This window comes from Thalassophryne amazonica, chromosome 5 (genome assembly GCF_902500255.1).
Source record: "Thalassophryne amazonica chromosome 5, fThaAma1.1, whole genome shotgun sequence".
NCBI lineage: Eukaryota > Metazoa > Chordata > Actinopteri > Batrachoidiformes > Batrachoididae > Thalassophryne > Thalassophryne amazonica.
Window position 1 is genome coordinate 6490131 of NC_047107.1, and position 11314 is coordinate 6501444.

Genomic DNA, 11314 nt, shown 5'->3' on the forward strand with positions numbered 1-11314 from the left:
GAGTTCATTCCTACTGAGTTCATTCCTGAACAGTTTTTTTTCATGCAGAGTTCATTCCTGCTGAGTTTATTCCTGCAGAGTTGATTCCTGATAAGTTTATTTCTGCAGAGTTTAATCCTGCTTAGTTATTCTTGCAGAGTTCATTGCTGATGAATTTATTCCTGCTGAGTTTATTCCTACAGAGTTTATTCCTGCTGAGTTTATTCCTGCAGAGTTCATTCCTGCAGAGTTTATTCCTACAGAGTTCATTCCTGACAAGTTCATTCCTAATGAGTACATTCCTGATGAGTTCATTCCTGATTAGTTCATTCCTGAAGAGTTCATTCCTGCTGAGTTTATTCCTGCAGAGTTTATTTCTGCAGAGTTTATTCCTACAGAGTTAATTCCTGACAAGTTTATTCATAATGAGTTCATTCCTGATGAGTTTATTCCTTCAAAGTTCATTCCTGCTGAGTTTATTCCTGCAGAGATCATTCCTGCTGAGTTTATTCCTGATGAGTTCATTCCTACAGAGTTCATTCCTGCTGTTTATTCCTCCTGAGTTCATTCCTCATTAGTTCATTCCTGCTGAGTTAATTCATGATGAGTTCATTCCTGAAGAGTTTATTCCTGCAGATTTCATTCCTGATGAGTTCATTCCTGAAGAGTTTATTCCTGCAGAGTTCATTCCTGCTGAGTTTATTCCTGCAGAGTTGATTCCTGATAACTTTATTTCTGCAGAGTTTAATCCTGCTGAGTTTATTCCTACAGAGATCATTTCTGACAAGATCATTCCTAATGAGTTCATTCCTGATGAGTTTATTCCTGATTAGTTCATTCCTGAAGAGTTCATTCCTGCTGAGTTCATTCCTGCAGAGTTCATTCCTGAAGAGTTTAACCCTGCAGAGTTCATTCCTGCTGAGTTTATTCCTGGAGAGTTCATTCCTGATGAATTTATTGCTGCTGAGTTTATTCCTACAGAGTTTATTCCTGCTGAGTTTATTCCAGCAGAGTTTATTTCTGCTGAGTTTATTTCCTACAGAGATAATTTCTGACAAGATCATTCCTAATGAGTTCATTCCTGATGATTTTGTTCCTGATTAGTTCATTCCTGATGAATTCATTCCTGAAGAGTTTATCCCTGCAGAGTTCATTCCTGAAGACTTTATTCCTGATGAGTTCATTCCTGAAGAGTTCATTCCTGCTGAGTTTATTCCTGATGAGTTCATTCCTGCTGAGTTTATTCATGCAGAGTTCATTCCTACTGACTTCATTCCTGAAGAGTTTTTTTTTCATGCAGAGTTCATTCCTGCTGAGTTTATTCCTGCAGAGTTGATTCCTGTGTTGTGAAAGTGTTGGAACACGGACCCACAACAGGGGGCGCAAATGAACAGACAATGGAGGAGTCAAATAACACTGTTTTTACTGTTGTGCAACAGGCACAACAAACACAGCCGATTACAATATTGAAATTGAGTCCAATTACAACGGTGTCATGTGGGCAGGCTCGACGATAGGAGACGTCTGTCCAAGTCGAACCGGAACCAACCCGATTTCCTCTGCCACCGAACCCCGGGAATACTGGAGCCGCCAAGTCCCGAACTCCCAGGTGGCCACTGCCTCCGCTCGTCGGATCCGGTACTGCTGGCAAGGAACAGAAACAGTCAGGTGTGGGTGCGGCTGCACCCAGCAACACGGAGGGTGGAGATTCCACCTCCACCTCTCGTCAACAACAATAAAGGAATGTAGGAAGGTGAGTACTTATCCAAGAGTTGTCCAGTAGTCAGCTATCCTACAAACAATCAACAAGAATTACAACTGTAATTAATAGCACGTTTGGGCGGAGATTGTTACCTCTTTGATAGGGCGATATCTCGGCAATGAGGTGGAGATGCCATCCTGCTGATATACCTCCCTGTTGATTGGAATCAGCTGTCTCAGGTGATGGGTGACAGCTGTCACCGTGGCTGCTTCTGTGAGGCGGCAGCGCCCTCCGGTGCCTGGAGCCCGCACTCCAGGCAGGGCGCCCTCTGGTGGTGGTGGGCCAGCAGTACCTCCTCTTCAGCGGCCCACACAACATCCTGATAAGTTTATTTCTGCAGAGTTTAATCCTGCTTAGTTATTCTTGCAGAGTTCATTGCTGATGAATTTATTCCTGCTGAGTTTATTCCTACAAAGTTTATTCCTGCTGAGTTTATTCCTACAGAGTTCATTCCTGACAAGTTCATTCCTAATGAGTACATTCCTGATGAGTTCATTCCTGATTAGTTCATTCCTGAAGAGTTCATTCCTGCTGAGTTTATTCCTGCAAAGTTTATTTCTGCTGAGTTTATTTCCTACAGAGATAATTTCTGACAAGATTATTCCTAATGAGTTCATTCCTGATTATTTTGTTCCTGATTAGTTCATTCCTGCTGAGTTTATTCCTGCAGAGTTCATTCCTGATGAATTCATTCCTGAAGAGTTTATCCCTGCAGAGATCATTCCTGAAGACTTTATTCCTGATGAGTTCATTCCTGAAGAGTTCATTCCTGCTGAGTTTATTCCTGATGAGTTCATTCCTGCAGAGTTCATTCCTGAAGAGTTTAACCCTGCAGAGTTCATTCCTGAAGACTTTATTCCTGATGAGTTCATTCCTGAAGAGTTCATTCCTGCTGAGTTTATTCCTGATGAGTTCATTCCTGCTGAGTTTATTCATGCAGAGTTCATTCCTACTGAGTTCATTCCTGAAGAGTTTTTTTTTTTCATGCAGAGTTCATTCCTTCTGAGTTTATTCCTGCAGAGTTGATTCCTGATAAGTTTATTTCTGCAGAGTTTAATCCTGCTTAGTTATTCTTGCAGAGTTCATTGCTGATGAATTTATTCCTGCTGAGTTTATTCCTACAGAGTTTATTCCTGCTGAGTTTATTCCTGCAGAGTTCATTCCTGCAGAGTTTATTCCTACAGAGTTCATTCCTGACAAGTTCATTCCTAATGAGTACATTCCTGATGAGTTCATTCCTGAAGAGTTCATTCCTGCTGAGTTTATTCCGGCAGAGTTTATTTCTGCAGAGTTTATTCCTACAGAGTTAATTCCTGACAAGTTTATTCATAATGAGTTCATTCCTGATGAGTTTATTCCTTCAAAGTTCATTCCTGCTGAGTTTATTCCTGATGAGTTCATTCCTACAGAGTTCATTCCTGCTGTTTATTCCTCCTGAGTTCATTCCTCATTAGTTCATTCCTGCTGAGTTAATTCATGAGTTCATTCCTGAAGAGTTTATTCCTGCAGATTTCATTCCTGATGAGGTCATTCCTGAAGAGTTTATTCCTGCAGAGTTCATTCCTGCTGAGTTTATTCCTGCAGAGTTGATTCCTGATAACTTTATTTCTGCAGAGTTTAATCCTGCTGAGTTTATTCCTACAGAGATCATTTCTGACAAGATCATTCCTAATGAGTTCATTCCTGATGAGTTTATTCCTGATTAGTTCATTCCTGAAGAGTTTATCCCTGCAGAGTTCATTCCTGATGAATTTATTCCTGCTGAGTTTATTCCTACAGAGTTTATTCCTGCTGAGTTTATTCCAGCAGAGTTTATTTCTGCTGAGTTTATTTCCTACAGAGATAATTTCTGACAAGATCATTCCAAATGAGTTCATTCCTGTTGATTTTGTTCCTGATTAGTTCATTCCTGAAGAGTTAATTCCTGCTGAGTTTATTCTTGCAGAGTTCATTCCTGATGAATTCATTCCTGAAGAGTTTATCCCTGCAGAGTTCATTCCTGAAGACTTTATTCCTGATGAGTTCATTCCTGAAGAGTTCATTCCTGCTGAGTTTATTCCTGATGAGTTCATTCCTGCTGAGTTTATTCATGCAGAGTTCATTCCTACTGAGTTCATTCCTGAAGTTTTTTTTCATGCAGAGTTCATTCCTGCTGAGTTTATTCCTGCAGAGTTGATTCCTGATAAGTTTATTTCTGCTGAGTTTATTTCCTACAGAGATAATTTCTGACAAGATTATTCCTAATGAGTTCATTCCTGATTATTTTGTTCCTGATTAGTTCATTCCTGCTGAGTTTATTCCTGCAGAGTTCATTCCTGATGAATTCATTCCTGAAGAGTTTATCCCTGCAGAGTTCATTCCTGAAGACTTTATTCCTGATGAGTTCATTCCTGAAGAGTTCATTCCTGCTGAGTTTATTCCTGATGAGTTCATTCCTGCTGAGTTTATTCATGCAGAGTTCATTCCTGCTGTGTTCATTCCTGAAGAGTTTATTCATGCTAAGTTTATTCCTGAAGAGTTCATTCCTGATTAGTTCATTCCTGCTGAGTTCATTCCTTAGTAGTTCAATCCTGAGGAGTTTATTCCTGCACATTTCATCCCTTAAGACTTTATTCCTGCAGAGTTTATTCCGGCAGAGGTCATTCCTGCTGAGTTTATTCCTGACGAGTTCATTCCTGATGAGTTCATTCCTGAAGAGTTTATTCATGCAGAGTTCATTCCTGCTGAGTTTATTCCTGCAGAGTTGATTCCTAATAAGTTTATTTCTGCAGAGTTTAATCCTGCTGAGTTATTCCTGCAGAGTTCATTCCTGAAGACTTTATTCCTGATTAGTTCATTCCTGAAGAGTTCATTCTTGCTGAGTTTATTCCTGCAGAGTTGATTCCTGCTGAGTTTATTCCTGCAGAGTTGATTCCTGCAGATTTCATTCCTGAAGACTTTATTCCTGATGAGTTCATTCCTGCAGAGTTCATTCCTGCTGAGTTAATTCCTGATGAATTCATTCCTGAAGAGTTTATCCCTGCAGAGTTCGTTCCTGCTGAGTTTCTTCCTGCAGAGCTCATTTTTGATGAATTTATTCCTGCTGAGTTTATTCCTACAGAGTTTATTCCTGCTGAGTTTATTCCTGCAGAGTTCATTCCTGCTGAGTTTATTCCTGATGAGTTCATTCCTCTGAGTTTATTCCTGCAGAGGTCATTCCTGCTTAGTTTATTCCTACAGAGTTTATTCCTGATGAGTTTATTCCTACAGAGTTCATTCCTGACAAGTTCATTCCTAATGAGTTCATTCCTGATGAGGTTATTCCTGCAGAGTTTATTCCTGCTGTTCATTCCTACAGAGTTCATTCCTGCTGAGTTTATTCCTGCTGAGCTAATTCCTGATTAGGTCATTCCTGATGAGTTCATTCCTGATTAGATCATTCCTGAAGAGTTTATTCCTGCACATTTCATTCCTTAACACTTTATTCCTGCAGAGTTTATTCCTGCAGACGTCATTCCTTCTGAGTTTATTCGTGATGAGGTCATTCTTGAAGAGTTCATTCCTGCTGAGTTTATTCCTGATGAATTCATTCCTGCTGAGTTTATCCCTGCAGAGTTCATTCCTGCTGAGTTTTTTCCTGCAAAGCTAATTCCTGATGAATTTATTCCTGCTGAGTTTATTCCTACAGAGTTTATTTCTGCAGAGTTTTTTCCTACAGCGATCATTTCTGACAAGATCATTCCTAATGAGTTCATTCCTGATGAGTTTATTCCTGATTAGTTCATTCCTGATGAGTTTATTCCTGATTAGTTCATTCCTGATGAGTTTATTCCTACAGAGTTTATTCCTGCTGGGTTTATTCCTGCAGAGTTTATTTCTGCAGAATTTATTCCTACAACAGTTCATTCCTGACAAGTTTATTCCTAATGACTTAATTTCTGATGAGTTTATTCCTGCTGAGTTTATTCCTGATGGGTTCATTCCTGCTGAGTTTATTCCTGCAGAGTTCATTCCTGCTGAGTTAATTCCTGATGAGTTCATTCCTACAGTGTTCATTCCTGCTGTTTATTCCTGCTGAGTTCTCCTCATTAGTTCATTCCTGCTGAGTTCATTTCTGAAGAGTTTATTCCTGCAAATTTCATTCCTGAAGACTTTATTCCTGCTGAGTTTATTCCTGCAGAGTTCATTCCTGCTGAGTTTATTCCTGATGAGTTCATTCCTGCTGAGTTTATTCATGAACTTTATTCTTGCAGAGTTCATTCCTGCTGAGTTTATTCCTGCAGAGGTCATTTCCGATAAGTTTATTTCTGCAGAGTTTAATCCTGCTGAGTTTATTCCAACAGAGTTCATTCCTGACAAGTTCATTCCTAAAGAGTTCATTCCTGATGAGGTTATTCCTGAAGACTTTATTCCTGATGAATTAATTCCTGAAGAGTTCATTCCTGCTGTTTATTCCTGATGAGTTGATTCCTGCTGAGTTTATTCCTACAGAGTTGATTCCTGCTGAGTTTATTCCTGCAGAGTCCATTGCTGATGAATTTATTCCTGCTTAGTTTATTCCTACAGAGTTTATTCCTGATGAGTTTATTCCTACAGATTTCATTCCTGACAAGTTCATTCCTAATGAGTTCATTCCTGATGAGGTTATTCCTGCTGTTCATTCCTACAGAGTTCATTCCTGCTGAGTTTATTCCTGCTGAGTTCATTCCTGATTAGGTCATTCCTGATGAGTTCATTCCTGATTAGATCATTCCTGAAGAGTTTATTCCTGCACATTTCATTCCTTAACACTTTATTCCTGCAGAGTTTATTCCTGCAGACGTCATTCCTGCTGAGTTTATTCGTGATGAGGTCATTCTTGAAGAGTTCATTCCTGCTGAGTTTATTCCTGATGAGTTCATTCCTGCTGAGTTCATTCCTCATGAATTCATTCCTGCTGAGTTTATCCCTGCAGAGTTCATTCCTGCTGAGTTTTTTCCTGCAAAGCTAATTCCTGATGAATTTATTCCTGCTGAGTTTATTCCTACAGAGTTTATTCCTGCTGAGTTTATTCCTGCAGAGTTCATTTCTACAGAGTTTTTTCCTACAGAGATCATTTCTGACAAGATCATTCCTAATGAGTTCATTCCTGATGAGTTTATTCCTGATTAGTTCATTCCTGATGAGTTTATTCCTGCTGAGTTTATTCCTGCAGAGTTTATTTCTGCAGAATTTATTCCTACAAGAGTTCATTCCTGACAAGTTTATTCCTAATGACTTCATTCCTGATGAGTTATTCCTGCTGAGTTTATTCCTGATGGGTTCATTCCTGCTGAGTTTATTCCTACAGAGTTCATTCCTGATGAATTTATTCCTGTTGAGTTTATTCCTACAGAGTTTATTCCTGACAAGTTTATTCCTAAAGAGTTTATCCCTGCAGAGCTCATTCCTGATGAATTTATTCCTGTTGAGTTTATTCCTACAGAGTTTATTCCTGACAAGTTTATTCCTGATGAGTTTATTCCTGCAAAGTTCATTCCTGCTGAGGTTATTCCTGCAGAGATCATTCCTGCTGATTTTATTCCTGATGAGTTCATTCCTACAGAGTTCATTCCTGCTGTTTATTCCTACTGAGTTCATTCCTCATTAGTTCATTCCTGCTGAGTTCATTCATGATGAGTTCATTCCTGAAGAGTGTATTCCTGCAGATTTCATTCCTGAAGACTTCATTCCTGCTGAGTTCATTCCTGCTGAGTTCATTCCTGCTGAGTTCATTCCTTATGAGTTCATTCCTTATGAGTTCATTCCTGATAAGTTTACTTCTGCAGAGTTTAATCCTGCTGAGTTTATTCCTGCAGAGTTCATTGCTGATGAATTTATTCATGATGAGTTCATTCCTGAAGAGTTTATTCCTGCAGATTTCATTCCTGAAGACTTTATTCCTGATGAGTTCATTCCTGAAGAGTTTGTTGTGAAAGTGTAGTGACATGGACCCACAACAGGGGGCGAAAATGAACGGACAATGAAGGAGTCGAATATGAACACTTTACTGTTGTGAATGAGCACAACCACAACACAGAGGAATGTGAAATTTTGCAGACAGTCAATCACAAGGGTGACGTGTGGGCAGGCTCGAGGATAGAAGACGTCCGTCCTGAGATGAACCTGAACCACAGGATTTCCTCCGCCACCGAAGCCGGAGAATACTGGAGCCGCCAAGTCCCGAGTCCCCAGGTGGCCACCGCCTCCGAATGTCGGATCTGGTACTGCTGGCAGGGAGCAGAGACAATAAGATATGGGTGTGTGCACACCCAGTAACAACAACGATGGAGAGTCCACCTCCACCTCAACACACACTCGTGCAGCTCCTGTCTCAGTACTTATCTGGTGGGGAAGTAAAGCGAAGCTGTCGCCGGTCACGCCAATCCCCAGATAATACTCCGCAGGAAAACAGCTGCAAAAACGATTTCACTAAACACAGTTAATATGACACAGATCAAGGCTGAGAACGATACCTGAACGGTTCGACAATGTCTCGGCAATGAGGTGGAGATGACGTCCAGGTTTTATGGAGTGAGATGATGAAGCATGGATGGGTGACAGCTGTCAAGAGATAATGAGTGACAGCTGTCACCCCCGGCTGTGTCCGTGGCGGCAGCGCCCTCTCGTGCCTGAAGCCCGCACTTCAGGCAGGGCGCCTTCTGGTGGTGGGCCAGCAGTACCTCCTCTTCTGGCGGCCCACACAACAGAGTTCATTCCTGCTGAGTTTATTCCTGCAGAGTTCATTCCTACAGAGTTCATTCCTGCTGTTTATTCCTGCTGAGTTCATTCCTCATTAATTGATTCCTGCTGAGATCATTCATGATGACTTCATTCCTGAAGAGTTTATTCCTGCAGATTTCATTCCTGAAGACTTTATTCCTGATGAGTTCATTCCTGAAGAGTTAATTCCTGCTGAGTTAATTCCTGCTGAGTTTATTCCTGAAGAGTTCATTCACGAAGAGTTTATTCGTGCAGAATTCATTCCTGCTGAGTTTATTCCTGCAGAGGTCATTCCTGATAAGTTTAATTCTGCAGAGTTTAATCCTGCTGAGTTTATTCCTGCAGAGTTCATTGCTGATGAATTTATTCCTGCTGAGTTATTCCTACAGAGTTTATTCCTGCTGAGTTTATTCCTGCAGAGTTTATTCCTACAGAGTTCATTTCTGACAAGATCATTCCTAATGAGTTCATTCCTGACAGGTTTATTCCTGCAGAGTTCATTCCTGATGAGTTTATTCCTGCAGAGTTCATTCCTGCTGAGTTTATTCCTGCAGAGATCATTTCTGCTGAGTTTATTCCTGATGAGTTTATTCCTGCAGATTTCATTCCTGAAGACTTTATTCCTGATGAGTTCATTCCTGAAAAGTTCATTCCTAATGAGTTCATTCCTGCTGAGTTTATTCCTGCAGAGTTCATTCCTGCTGAGTTAATTCCTGATGAATTCATTCCTGAAGAGTTTATCCCTGCAGAGTTCATTCCTGCTGAGCTTATTCCTGCAGAGCTCATTCCTGATGAATTTATTCCTGCTGAGTTTATTCCTACTGAGTTTATTCCTGCTGAGTTTATTCCTGCAGAGTTTATTTCTGCTGAGTTCATTCCTGAAGAGTTTATTCCTGCTGAGTTTATTCCTGAAGAGTTTATTCCTGCAGATTTCATTCCTGATGAGTTCATTCCTGAAGAGTTTGTTCCTGATGAGTTTATTCCTGATGAGTTCATTCCTGTTGAGTTTATTCCTGCAGAGGTTATTTCTGCACAGTTTATTCCTACAGAGTTCATTCCTGACAAGGTTATTCCTGTAGAGTTCATTCATGCTGAGTTTATTCCTGCAGAGTTGATTGCTGATAAGTTTATTTCTGCAGAGTTTAATCCTGCTGAGTTTATTCCTGCAGAGTTCATTGCTGATGAATTTATTCCTTCTGAGTTTATTCCTACAGAGTTTATTCCTGCAGAGTTCATTCCTGGAGAGTTCATTCCTGACAAGTTCATTCCTAATGAGATCATTCCTAATGAGTTTATTCCTGATGAGATTATTCCTGCAGAGTTCATTCCTGCTGAGTTTATTCCTGCAGAGATCATTCCTGCTGAGTTTATTCCTGATGAGTTCATTCCTACAGAGTTCATTCCTCATTATTTCATTCCTGCTGAGTTCATTAATGATGAGTTCATTCTTGAAGAGTTTATTCCTGCAGATTTCATTCCTGAAGACTTTATTCCTGATGAGTTCATTCCTGAAGAGTTAATTCCTGCTGAGTTTATTCCTGAATAGTTCATTCCTGCTGAGTTTATTCCTGAATAGTTCATTCCTGCTGAGTTTATTCATGCAGAGTTCATTCCTGCTGAGTTCATTCCTGAAGGGTTTATTCCTGCAGAGGTCATTCCTGCTGAGTTTATTCCTGATGAGTTCATTCCTGCTGAATTTATTCCTGCAGAGGTCATTCCTGCTGAGTTTATTCCTGATGAGTTCATTCCTGCTGAATTTATTCCTGCAGAGTTCATTCCTGCTGAGTTTATTCCAGCAGAGATCATTCCTGCTGAGTTTAATCCTGATGAGTTCATTCCTGAAGAGTTTATTCCTGCAGATTTCATTCCTGAAGACTTTATTCCTGATGAGTTCATTCCTGAAGAGTTCATTTCTGCTGAGTTTATTCCTGATGAGTTCATTCCTGCTGAGTTTATTCCTGCAGAATTCATTCCTGCTGAGTTAATTCCTGATGAATTCATTCCTGAAGAGTTTATCCCTGCAGAGTTCATTCCTGCTAAGTTTATTCCTGCAGAGCTCATTCCTGATGAATTTATTCCTGCTGAGTTTATTCCTACAGAGTTTATTCCTGCTGAGTTTATTCCTGCAGAGTTTATTCCTACAGAGATCATTTCTGACAAGATCATTCCTAATGAGTTCATTCCTGATGATTTTATTCCTGATTAGTTCATTCCTGAAGAGTTAATTCCTGCAGAGATCATTCCTGCTGAGTTTATTCCTGATGAGTTCATTCCTACAGAGATCATTACTGATGAGTTCATTCCTGAAGAGTTTATTCCTGCAGATTTCATTCCTGAAGACTTTATTCCTGATAAGTTCATTCCTGAGGAGTTCATTCCTGCTGAGTTTATTCCTGATGAGTTCATTCCTGATGAGTTTATTCCTGCTGAGTTCATTCCTGCTGTTTATTCCTGTTGAGTTCATTCATGATGAGTTCATTCCTGAAGAGTTTATTCCCGCAGAGTTCATTCCTGCTGAGTTTATTCCCGCAGAGTTGATTCCTGAAGACTTTATTCCTGATGAGTTCATTCCTGACAAGTTCATTCCTAATGAGTTCATTCCTGATGAGGTTATTACTGCTGAGTTTATTCCTGCAGAGATCATTCCTGCTGAGTTTATTCCTGATGAGTTCATTCCTACAGAGTTCATTCCTGATTAATTCATTCCTGCTGAGTTCATTCCTGATTAGTTCATTCCTGAAGAGTTTATTCCTGCACATTTCATTCCTTAAGACTTTATTCCTGCAGAGTTTATTCCTGCAGAGGTCATTCCTGCTGTGTTTATTCCTGATGAGTTCATTCCTGCTGAATTTA